This window comes from Squalius cephalus, assembly GCF_949319135.1.
Source record: "Squalius cephalus genome assembly, chromosome: 16".
NCBI classification, from domain to species: Eukaryota; Metazoa; Chordata; class Actinopteri; order Cypriniformes; family Leuciscidae; genus Squalius; species Squalius cephalus.
The window spans coordinates 14,830,436-14,841,588 of record NC_137137.1 but is presented as its reverse complement, the minus strand read 5'-3'; the positions used below and the strand labels follow the sequence as shown (position 1 = coordinate 14,841,588).

The window sequence follows — 11,153 nt, the reverse complement described above, 5'->3', positions numbered from 1 at the left end:
CCTACTTAAAGAAAGAACAATACTGGAAGTAAAAAGTAGCCTATCCACATTAAATAGAATTCATAATAATTCGTAATTCACATTCGGCCAAAATAGTTTTCAACACGTTTCAGAGCTGGCCTGGAGTCAACTTCAGTTGAACTTTTACTTCCTGATTTTTAAATCACGCATTTTTCGTTATCTTTAAAAAGGCAATGGGGTTGTAAATAACATATGGCATTAACTTCAAAGGGTCCGTGTGAAGTTTTAACATCACGTTCAAAGTCATCATAGCTCCTCGTGTCCTTGTAACTGGAGACTATTGCACCAGCGCTCGTGGGGCCGTTCAGTAGTTGTGCGCATGCGCAGCAGCAGGGTTTCTATCATAGTCGAGCGGATGGGAAAAGTCACACCACACATATCCACGAATCCACGGAGCCATTCCGAGCTCTCCATGCTGCTCGGTGAACCGGGAGCTCACATCACAGAAGGATATCGCACACTTGCAACCGGAGCTGGTGAATGAAACGCGCAGGTATGTGTTTCCTGTGAGTATTTACAGGCTGTGGACCACACGGTCCGGCTGGAGAGAGAGGGGTCCATTTAAAAGTGCATCTTGAGCTTTAGAAGAACACAATGAATTAACATGAACTCTGGTGGTGCGAGCACACTCTCTTTGTGATTCATTCGCGATGTTGTAGTGCGCGCAGACCTGCAGACTGAGACAGTTGTGGCCATTTAAGACGGGCTGTTGAGTGAAACGGGGGTTTGTGACCCTCCAACACCGAAACAGACCCTTCTCTCACAGACCAAGAAGTGGGTCTCATTTATTACGTTGTTCGCTTTTCTCGCCGTTTGAGTTTATCGCCACGCTCGCGTGTCACGTGCGCAATGAAGGATGTGGGGTGAAGAAAAAAAAAAATTAAAACAGCATCTGTTCAGTTGCGGATATATCCTTTGCTTTATCATTTTGATAGTTATTGGAAGATTACTTTTGTGCTTTCACTCAGTCATTTAGTCTTAGGCTGGATCAAATCCTGACGAGATTTGTACATAGATAAGTTTTTGAGCATCCGAGGCATGTGCTGTGTTTTATGATGCCTTCAGATGCTTTCTAGGCAGGCATATCACCAGGTTTTGAGACATTGTTGTTGTTTGAGACATTGCTTGTTTTTCAGAGTAATTTGGCCAGTTTGTATATTTCTTCTCAACCAATGTCACCAAGCAACTCGGACCAAAAGTGGGTAAGATAAACACTGATGGTCTGACTTTTAGAAACACACTGCTTGTTTGCCTTTTTAGTTACCTATAAATGAAAATTCTGTCAGCAATTACTCACTCTCATGTTCTTCCAACCCCGTAAGACTTTTGTTAAGATATATTTGATTAAATCTGAGAGCTGTCTCACTCCTCCATAGGCTTCTTGGTAATTGAAACTTGCCAGCCCAGAAAGTTAGTAAAGACATCATTAAAATAGTCGACTATTTTAAAAAAGTGACTACAGTGGCTCAACCATAAGTTTATCAAGTGACGAGAATACTTTTTACCGACTTTATTCATTTTTGGGGTTTTTTTGCACACAAAAAGTATTCTCGTCGCTCGATAAACTTATGGTTGAGCCGCTGTATTCACATGGACTATTTTAAACATGGTCTTTACTAACTTTCTGGGCCGGCAAATTTCAATTACCTAGAAGCCTATGGAGGAGTGAGACAGCTCTCAGATTTAATCAAAAATATCTTAATTTGTGTTCCGAAGATGAACGAAAGTCTTACGGAGTTGGAACAACATGAGGGTGAGTAATTACTGACAGAATTTTCATTTTTGGGTGAACTAACCCTTTAAGCTAAATTAGAGCTCCGCTTACGCTTTGAGATATTTTTTATATTTGTGAGAGGAAACCGACACTCTGAATAAACAAATATTTGGGTCAAAATTCTAGCTGTATTTATATAGTCCATTTTCATAGTGGATTCTCATGAGGATAATCTGATTTAGTTTATCAGCTTTTTATTGCAGGGGAAAGTTTCAACATCTCTGATATTTCATCATGAGCTTATTGGTATCATCAATGTTGCAAGCTAATCTCATGAGGTTAAATGTAGGTCGCCAAGTCACCTCAGATTGAATCAAATTGATCTCTACTCAATTTAGGAGAAGAACTAGCATGGAGAAGAACAGTGGTTGGTAGAGATATGTCAGTGAGGTCACACTGTTATAAGGGCACAAATGGTGCCACTCTGTGTGTGGTACTATCAGAAACCTGATATGACTTTGTCTCTGGAAATGGAAATCAGGCATAAGATGCACACACAATCATTACTTGACAAAAGAGCAACCCAAAACTATTTCAGTAATGAATTCCAGAAGGCTTCTGATGCAATTTCATTTCCAACTTTGACCCACGTTGAGAGTGTAAAGATAATCTCCCATAATAAAACTGCGTATGTAATGTTTGTTTAAGTCCATTTGACTGGGCTGTTATGTGGTGTTTGAGTTCTAGTTGGCTGACGTAAAGTTCAGCGGTCACGTCAGATTTGTAATTGATCAAAGGTTCACACAAGGGCAAATGTTGAGGTTGTGGGAGAAAAACGGGTTTAGCAATTCAAAAGAGTCACAAGATCACACAATTGAATTGAATTGATTTGTGTACTAGGATGCCAAACTGTCGCCATCAAGCACACCTTGATGGATATTATATTATGTTACAGGTATTGTTTAGTGCTAAGTTTATTATATTTCTTTTCATGTATAGTTTGTTGCTAAGACAAGACACAAACTTATAGTGTCAGCCTGTGGTCGTTTGGCAGGTATACGTGTATAGGCTCACAGTGGTGGTTTGTGTGTTTGTGGTTATGTGCCCTGTATTAGGTGGCAATTAAAGGACGTTCTATTGTTGGCTAGTTATGAATGCCACAAACTCACTGTTGCATGTGCATGTTGCACGTCCACTCTTTAAAGTGGACACTCAAATTCAGAGTCAATGGTTGTGACATTCATGGCTCGGCACGACTCGGCTCACTTTACTTTGGCTCGGTTTGCTTTTCCACTGCAGTTTAGTACCGCTTCAAAGTGGGTGGGATTATAGACTGATCGTTATAGTTGTGCCGACACCTCGTCTACTGACCACGATACAGCCATTTCTTTTTTTCAAGTTGCTTGAACCAAAGTAAGTCGTTTAAAGCAAGTCGTTTAAAAAAGTTGTGCAAACAAATGATTTGAAATGTTGCTGACTTTTTAAATCTAGCGGATTTGGTGTCTCGTGTCACAAATTCAATAATGCTGGTAGTGACGATTCTCTCTGTCCAATCAGTGATCTGCAGTGTTTACATGTCACGCTTTAGTATTGGTACGGCGGCTCGCTTGGAACCTCAACTGAGGTGGGTACTAAAGAGTAACTAGGTACTGTACACAGTGGAACCCCACCCTCCCAAAAAAGTGAGCCGTACCATGCAGTGTAAAAGCACCATCAGTCTTAGCAGCGGGAAAGTATTGGGTAACTTAAAGGCGGTGGTTTGATGAAGGGGGGAAAAGATGAGCTTAAAGACATGCTTTCTCATCATCTATCTATTGAGTGTGTCAAATTTGAGAATCAAAAGGGAATTTGAATGAGAATGGAGCAAAAGGGGGAGGTGTGTATGGCTTGGGGCTGGTCCATCTGGCTGTCCCACTGTTCTCTTGGTGGTAAATGTTAATTCTATTGAGATGCGCACTCTTAAACACTTGTCAAAACCCTTCAAGCAGTGGTTCTGAACCTTTTTTTACTCCAAGGCCTGCTTTGTCCACAACAATATTCAAAGGCGCCATAACTTTTAGAATATATTTATTCACAATTTCTACTCATTAAATATTTTAGAGTTCGGCATATCTTGTAAAATGTGTTCATTATAAAAATGGCCAAGATTTTATTAATGTAGGCTACATGAATTGTACAGGTCTAGAAATCCCACTTTTAAACTAAGGCCTGGTTTTCCAAAACCATGGGAATCCTGGTTCTTCAAAGATATATATATATATTTTTTTTATATATAATTATAATTATTTTATTTTTTTTTATTTATTTTTTTTACGGGGGTGAATTAAAATAAATATCTTGTAGGGATGCACGATATATCGGTATCAACCGATGTATGCTCATTTTTGATGTTATCGACCCAATAAGAAAATTTGGCTGATATATTAAAGCCAATAAATTATTTCCTTCTGCTGAGAGACTTCAGATGCGCAATGTTTAGTCAAATGTTTCCTCGTCAGAGCCCTGTGGAGACAAACGTTGCGTATATCAGTCAGAGACCAATGAATGTTGGGGGAGTGTTTAAACCCACCTCTCAGGACTCAAGACTTTGAAGGGGCAAGTGATTTTAATGTCTTTGTGTATGTGTAAGTGCCTGTGAAATTGTTTTAATGGCCATTCCTTATACTGTGTGTGCTACTTGTTTCACCCATTAATAATTAATCAGAGTCATATGAACGGCTCTTTCTTTGAATTAATGATTGTGGGCCCACTTTTAGATTTCCATCAGGCATTATACTGAGCAGTCTGTTTTCAGAAGCAAATAACCTTCTATGTGTGTGTGTGTGTGTGTGTGTGTACTTTGGCACAGTGAATGGATGAATAAAGCATGTCACTCAGTACCATCCTTTTTGCTCTACTGAGAGTGATAGACAAGGGTTTGTGAAAAATAACATCAGTCTGATAGGCTTTACAAGGCCTTTGGTTTCAATGAACTGTAAAAGTTCACAAAATTTAAAATGCATGTAAGCAAAACTTTGCTAAATGAACAGTCTGGTTTCTGACTAGAGGCCACACATTATGATGCAGATTTCATGAGTGGTTCATTTATGACACATAGGTGTTGGGCGTTCTCTATTCGATTTTATAAGAAGGGGAAATGGTTTGATGAGTTCTTCAGGGTTGTTGCAAAAATATACAAATATTTACTCGTGTCATTGCATATTATTCCATTTGGCTTCCTTTTCTAATGTGGATGAATGTGGAGTTAAGCTTTCAGAATTCAAAGTACCATAAAAGTATGGACCATACATCATAATTCTTCTGAAGCCATACAATAAATGATCCGTTCATGAATCTGTTCTCTCATGAGCCCACCAAGGAGAGAAGATTTTCTTTGCATATAGACAATATCAGTCTGTTCAGAAGACTTAGAATATAGCGATACTTTCATAATGTTGTTGTTTTTTTTTTTTTTTTAAATCTGAATCAGGCTGCTCCTTTGTAATTTCTTTTGTGGTGTTCCAAGTCATACAGGTTTGAAATGACATGAGAGTGAGTGTAGTTTAGTAACACTGGTTAAGTTCAAAACAATGGAGTATATCCTTCTCTATTTGCAAAGAACTTTTGATGTAAAGTCTTTAACCTAAAAGATTGTACTCCAAGGCATAGACTACATATTCATTTTATCACACTTTCCCCCCTGACTTTTTGACCGTTAATGACTAAACATGAACACTTGTAAATTTTTCAGACCAAGAAGTTTCAGGAAACGATCACTTCCTTCTTTTGAGATGCAGCCAGATGTCATGTGTCTATTGTCTTTGGTGAAATAAGATAATTCGCTTCAAGTAGGCCTAACCGTTGGCTAGTAAAACATTTTTGGTTACTTACCAGACTACTGATAAATTGTGTGTGTGTGTGTGTGTGTGTGTTTTTTTTCATGTTTTTCTATCCCGGTGGGGACTTCAACCTGAATGCACACAGACTCATGGGGACTTGTCACAGTGGGGACCTAAATTGAGGTCCCCATGGGTAAACAAGCTTATAAATCATACAGAATTAGTTTTTTTGGAAATGTAAAAATGCAGAAAGTTTTCTGTGATGGGTAGGGTTAGTGTAAGGAGATAGAATATACCGTTTGTACAGTATAAAAACCATTAAGTCTATGGAGAGTCCCCACAAAGATAGTAAACCAGACGTGTGTGTGTGTGTATTAGAACTTAAGTAATTAGGAAAATACAACTAAATAAACAAACTACACCACAGTCCCACAGATTCAACGTCACCATCATTAAGCTTCCAACAACTCTTTCAGTTTTTATCTAAACACATTTTCCCAGAATGTTTTAGTTGGAATAGTTTGTAAGAGCACAATTATAAGCATAGCTCTCAAGCGCTCATACATTATTTTCACTCACTGAACACTCGGACTATCTATAGTATGCTAAACTTATACTTAGCCTCTTAACACACACACTGGCGAGTAAAATCTAAGAATCTGTTAGATAGCCAATGGCTAATAATTATAATATAATAATAATTAATAATTAACCCAATTAACCCATATTGAAGATTTAGTCGCATATGTGAGTGATTTACTCGCATTGTAGAGGGTTGTGATAAGCTTTAGTACTGCTCAATATACACTGTATAGCCAACTACCTGCTTTTTTAAATAGTGCATGTTTAGCCTAATGTTTAAAAAAGTCCCAGTTTACATCTTCAAAATAAATCCGCTTTTGCGTTGTGTCTCAATTCTGGGCAGTAAAAAATCATGAGTCAGATATTGAGCCATAGACATTGCAACATCTCATATTCATCCATCAAAGGTAAAATAGAGCACATTGCATCATGGGATACATTATTCTCCCACATTATACAGATACTTTATCTCAGTAAAGAAAATGTGCATACTTAATGCAGCTATAGTAAGAATAGTATATTCTTCTGAACATAGCTGAGGGCTCTCATTATAATGGCAGCTGTAAACTGGTTGACCAGACCAGAGCTCTAGTCTAGACAGCTGTAATTGGCCATATCTAAAGTCTCATAGTCTCTAAGTGGGTGACTACATATTTCTTTTGTTTATCTACCATGCTCTCTCTTATTACACTGTCATTGGCCTTTCTGCATTAATGTTCTGTCTTTTAAACATTCCAATGGAAGATGCATTTAATGTTTACAGATGTTTTGATGGAGGTTGAATTGAAGGTTTATTTATATTCAGTAAGGCAATCTATTTAAAATTCTTGGGATTTTGTTATTCTTTTGAGCATCTCAGAAATGCATACTCGTGTCTAGCAAATAAAGTTGATGTTTTATGATGGGTTTATTTGTAGTGATCTGTTTTGTTCAGTGCCAGAGAGGACTGATGTTCACTGGAAGATCCAGATCTACAAACTTATGTTAAGAACCATATGGCGTTTGGAAGGTAGACTAAATGTCACCTGCGTTACAAATGGAGATTATGTATCAGGGACAGCGTAGGAAGTAGGGCTACACGATATTGAAAAAAAATGCGCTATGTGATTACTTGTTAAATAATGTGATATTCGATATGCGATACAATATTGCTTTAAGTGTGTATAATACATTTAAATTATATTTTAAATATTTAAAACCTGAAAATGAAATAACCAATATACGTTTCACATTCTTTCTGGGAAAGGAAAGCATCACAACTTCTGAAAGTGAACAGCAGTGTTTTAGCATTACATAAATAGTAATGTCACAAATCTGACAATGTCATTTTAACATCAATTTAAACAAACAAAACAAAAACTATTTAAATACTATTTAAATTGTCAGACAGTGCGAGTACTGCAGTGAGGAGTTTTCTGCAGCTTATTGAGCTTAACTCTTTTTAACGTCAAGCAAATCACACACAAGTAACAGTCATGTGCCCAGTCTATTCTTTGCTATTAGGAGTCGACCTGAAACTTTGACTTTTCGCAGCCTTTTGTAGTAGCCTATTAAAATGATTCAGATATTGCAAGCCGTTGCGATTAGGCTATGCAAAGCTCGATATGCATATTACTATATGTACATTTGCGATATTTCAATAATTTCTATATATCGTGCAGCCCTAGTATAGGAAGTGTTATTTCTTTCAGACTTATTTAACCATTAAGCCATACAAAACTAGGGATATGCATCCTTATCATTTTGTATACTTGAGTAGGCTACTTGACAGATTAATCACCAGAGTACTTATTTTTAACTACCTGTCAAGTTAATATGAGACTTTCTGTGATAGTTGGTGTTACACAGTATTCGGCCCTACACCGTTTACATTACTTGCCCAACGCAGTCGTTGTCGTCGTGGCCTAATGGTTAGAGTCAGACTGGTAACCCAAAGGTTGCGGGTTCGATTCTCAATACTGACAGGAAATGACTGAGGTGGCCTTGAGCAAGGCACCTAACCCCTAATCGCTCCCTGGGCGCCACAGCAAAATGGTATGGGTTACCATACTTGGCCTTCAACACATGGCACTGTCACTGTGGCACTAGCCCCACTGTTGTTTTGCTTTTTGTAGAAATAAAAACCATTCTGTTTAATTGGACAAAGGATGCTACAATTACAAACTGAAAGCATCTGCTCTGCTCCATACAGCAGGAGTCCGATTTCACTTATTACGTGATGAGAGTAAGGAAAGATGAGATGAATGATGGCGCTGGCAGAGGATTTGGTGCGCAACAGATCCCTGAGTGTCATTGACAATAATCTCATCTTGTAAAATTTGCGTTCAGTGCCGCTGCTCCCTACACACAGAGTAGTAGACGCTCTATTGTGAATTCACAAACTATTTTTATTCCTGTACCACCAGTATTCTTCCCTAGCCACCATTCATTGCAATGAATACCTGTTGTGTTCTGAATTATAAGAACATTTAAATCAGGCTGCTCTGAAAAACGTACCTGTTTGATTGGCCTGTTGAGAAACAGATTTGATTTAAATTGAAAAGCATGAACTGACATTTCAGTCTCCAAAGAATTTCACTTAAAATGTCATAATTACATTTAAAGGGATATTTCACCGCTGGAAAGATGAATGTGTATTTAAATTGGGTCATTTATGTAGTAGAAATGTGAAATTATTTTAGAAGTTGATGCCTTCTAGACTGAGAAAAGCCAGAAAATGTATTTTTGGCTCATGTGGATGAAAGACAACAACTCCCAGAATGCACTTGCTTCGCTGCCCTACGAGGCCCCTCCCAGGCCACGCCTACCGGTTACAGAGGGCAGTATCGGAAGAAATGATACAACTAAGCTACTAGTTGACTCGAAACTGAAAAGACGCCATTTTATCGTGAGATGCCACCCTCTATGGGCGGGTTAAAAACATGCGGAACTAGCTCCTACTACTGGCTGTAGTCTCTAGCCTCTGGCCAAAAAAGCCTCCGATGACGCAAAATGATGATTTTTGCCTCATCTGAGTTTTTTTTTCCAGACACACAATACAGAAATCTCTCGTCTCAGGGGGACATGAGGGAGAGAAGCACGGTCATTCGAGAATATTACCGGGTTTCTACCAATACGAAGCTTAATGCTAATCGGTGTAGTATCCCTTTAAGTTTCAGAGAGCAAAGTGAAAATCCATTGAAAATGTGAACAGAATATGGAATAACACTATCATGGTGTCGTGTATGCAAAATGATCCATGTTTAATGGGATTTAATTAATGATGGCTGATGATGGATCATCTATTGACCAACTAGTCAACCATTCTGACTTATCCCAACTTTAGATTAAATGCAACACCTGACCTACACTGAGAGGGTAAGAATGGACATCTGCTTCCTTTTAGTGCTGATCTCTTGTCTCTTGTAAAAAGCACAAGACCATCATCTCAACCTATGACTAGTCAATATCCTGCAGCTCCCAGTAGAGAAATATTAGGCCATAACCTCTTCTGTTGAGAGTCTGACTGATATACACACAGATCCACTTTGGAGAGCAGTTCAGGACATCCACAGACTCTCAGGAGACCACTGAACCAGCAGCCTGTCCAACACTGCAGTCTCAGGAGGAAAGAGACTCTTCATGGCTTAATTGGGCCATACTGAAGCATTCTGGGAGATTTACAGGCTATTTAATTTTAGACATGGTCATGGTTCAAGCAGTTTTTAAACCAACATGATTTCCACAGATATGGATGCATACATTGTGTAGATATTTTAATAACGTTGTACTGATTTTAAATTCATTTCTGACCCCTGAATATTACAACATGGTTTTGCAGTAACCAGAAGTATTAATCTTTGCTTATTTGTTTTTGCAGGGTTGTCACACTTTATTAATGATTTATAAATAACGTTATGGCAGTTAAGCTACACTGCCCTTACAAGGGTATATATGCGAAGTCAGCGGAAAACAAAAATGCTTATTTTTGCTAGATATCTTGAGGTCGCAACACACACACACTTTAATTTTTCCTGTACCAGTTATAAGTAAGATTAAATGCATACGTTTCCAGAGGATTAAAAGAACAGCGGGTAGGAATGCACAAGTCTTATGTATGAGTTGATCTGGCTCCAGCTGATCTGGTATTCTGCTGGGGTTTTGGCCCCTCAAAGGTCTCAATGGAGTGTGTTAGGAAACAGATCAGCACTTTAAAGTGCTCAAGCCTACAGATTTTTCCAGACTCAGGGGTTTTGTCGACATGTGATTGTCTTCATTAGCCCATTGCGCGTGAGTGAAAAAGCAACCGGGCATCCAAGTGCAATTTTTAAGCATTTATTGCGGCTCTGTTTCACTTCCAATGTGTTGTCTGGTATTTCTCATAGGAAACGTTGTTTTGTGTGTGTGTGTAGAACAGTGAAAAAATCCAAATAAGCAAGTTGTGAAGGTGATTGACAGATTTGCAGCCCAATTAAGAGAAGGGGTTAATGCATCACTTCATTGGCAAACCAAACAGAGGTTAGCCTGTCTGTAGTCATAAATAAAACATCACAAGGAAGTTGGAGAATGTGGGATCACAATGCTCAAGTCTCCATTCTCAGTTTGTTTACAGAACAATTCAGCTACTGTGTCTTTGAGGTTGTCTGACCACAGATGTTTGTGCATTTGATGGCATCAATACATGATGAAATCACATACTGGATTGAAACAGTCACATGCAAGTTGACATGAAATCAAAAACCGTTCCCACAGTTTTGCAAACTGTACTCACAGATTTGTGGCCCGTCCCTCATTTTAGGTCTGTAGTCTATTCACACAAGAAGAACAAATGTTTCTGTATATTGTTTTATTGTGTGTTATTAAGAATAACTGTCTTAACTACAGTCTTAAATTCAAGGCCAGGGGTCGGCAACAGGCGAAAACTGGCCGGCCAGCAATAATATCTGGTTGGCCTGCGCCCGCAGCCAAATTATTTTGTTAGCGTTTGGTTCTGAAATAGATCTGTCAGCAACAGTTACTCACAAAAACTTCGTCTTTAG

General features: G+C 38.5%; 1 protein-coding gene across 2 annotated transcripts in view; it reads left to right on the top strand.

Moving 5' to 3' along the window:
- The first annotated feature begins 344 nt into the window (after positions 1-344).
- Positions 345-11,153, top strand: part of slc16a1b (solute carrier family 16 member 1b) — a 29,052-nt gene continuing 18,243 nt past the window's right edge. Inside the window, exon 1 of one of the 2 annotated variants that reach the window (XM_079897942.1) lies at positions 345-527. The gene's annotated coding sequence lies outside the window, so the exon portion shown is untranslated. The remainder of the gene's footprint in view (positions 528-11,153) is intronic. The other variant, XM_079897941.1, reaches the window with a different exon arrangement.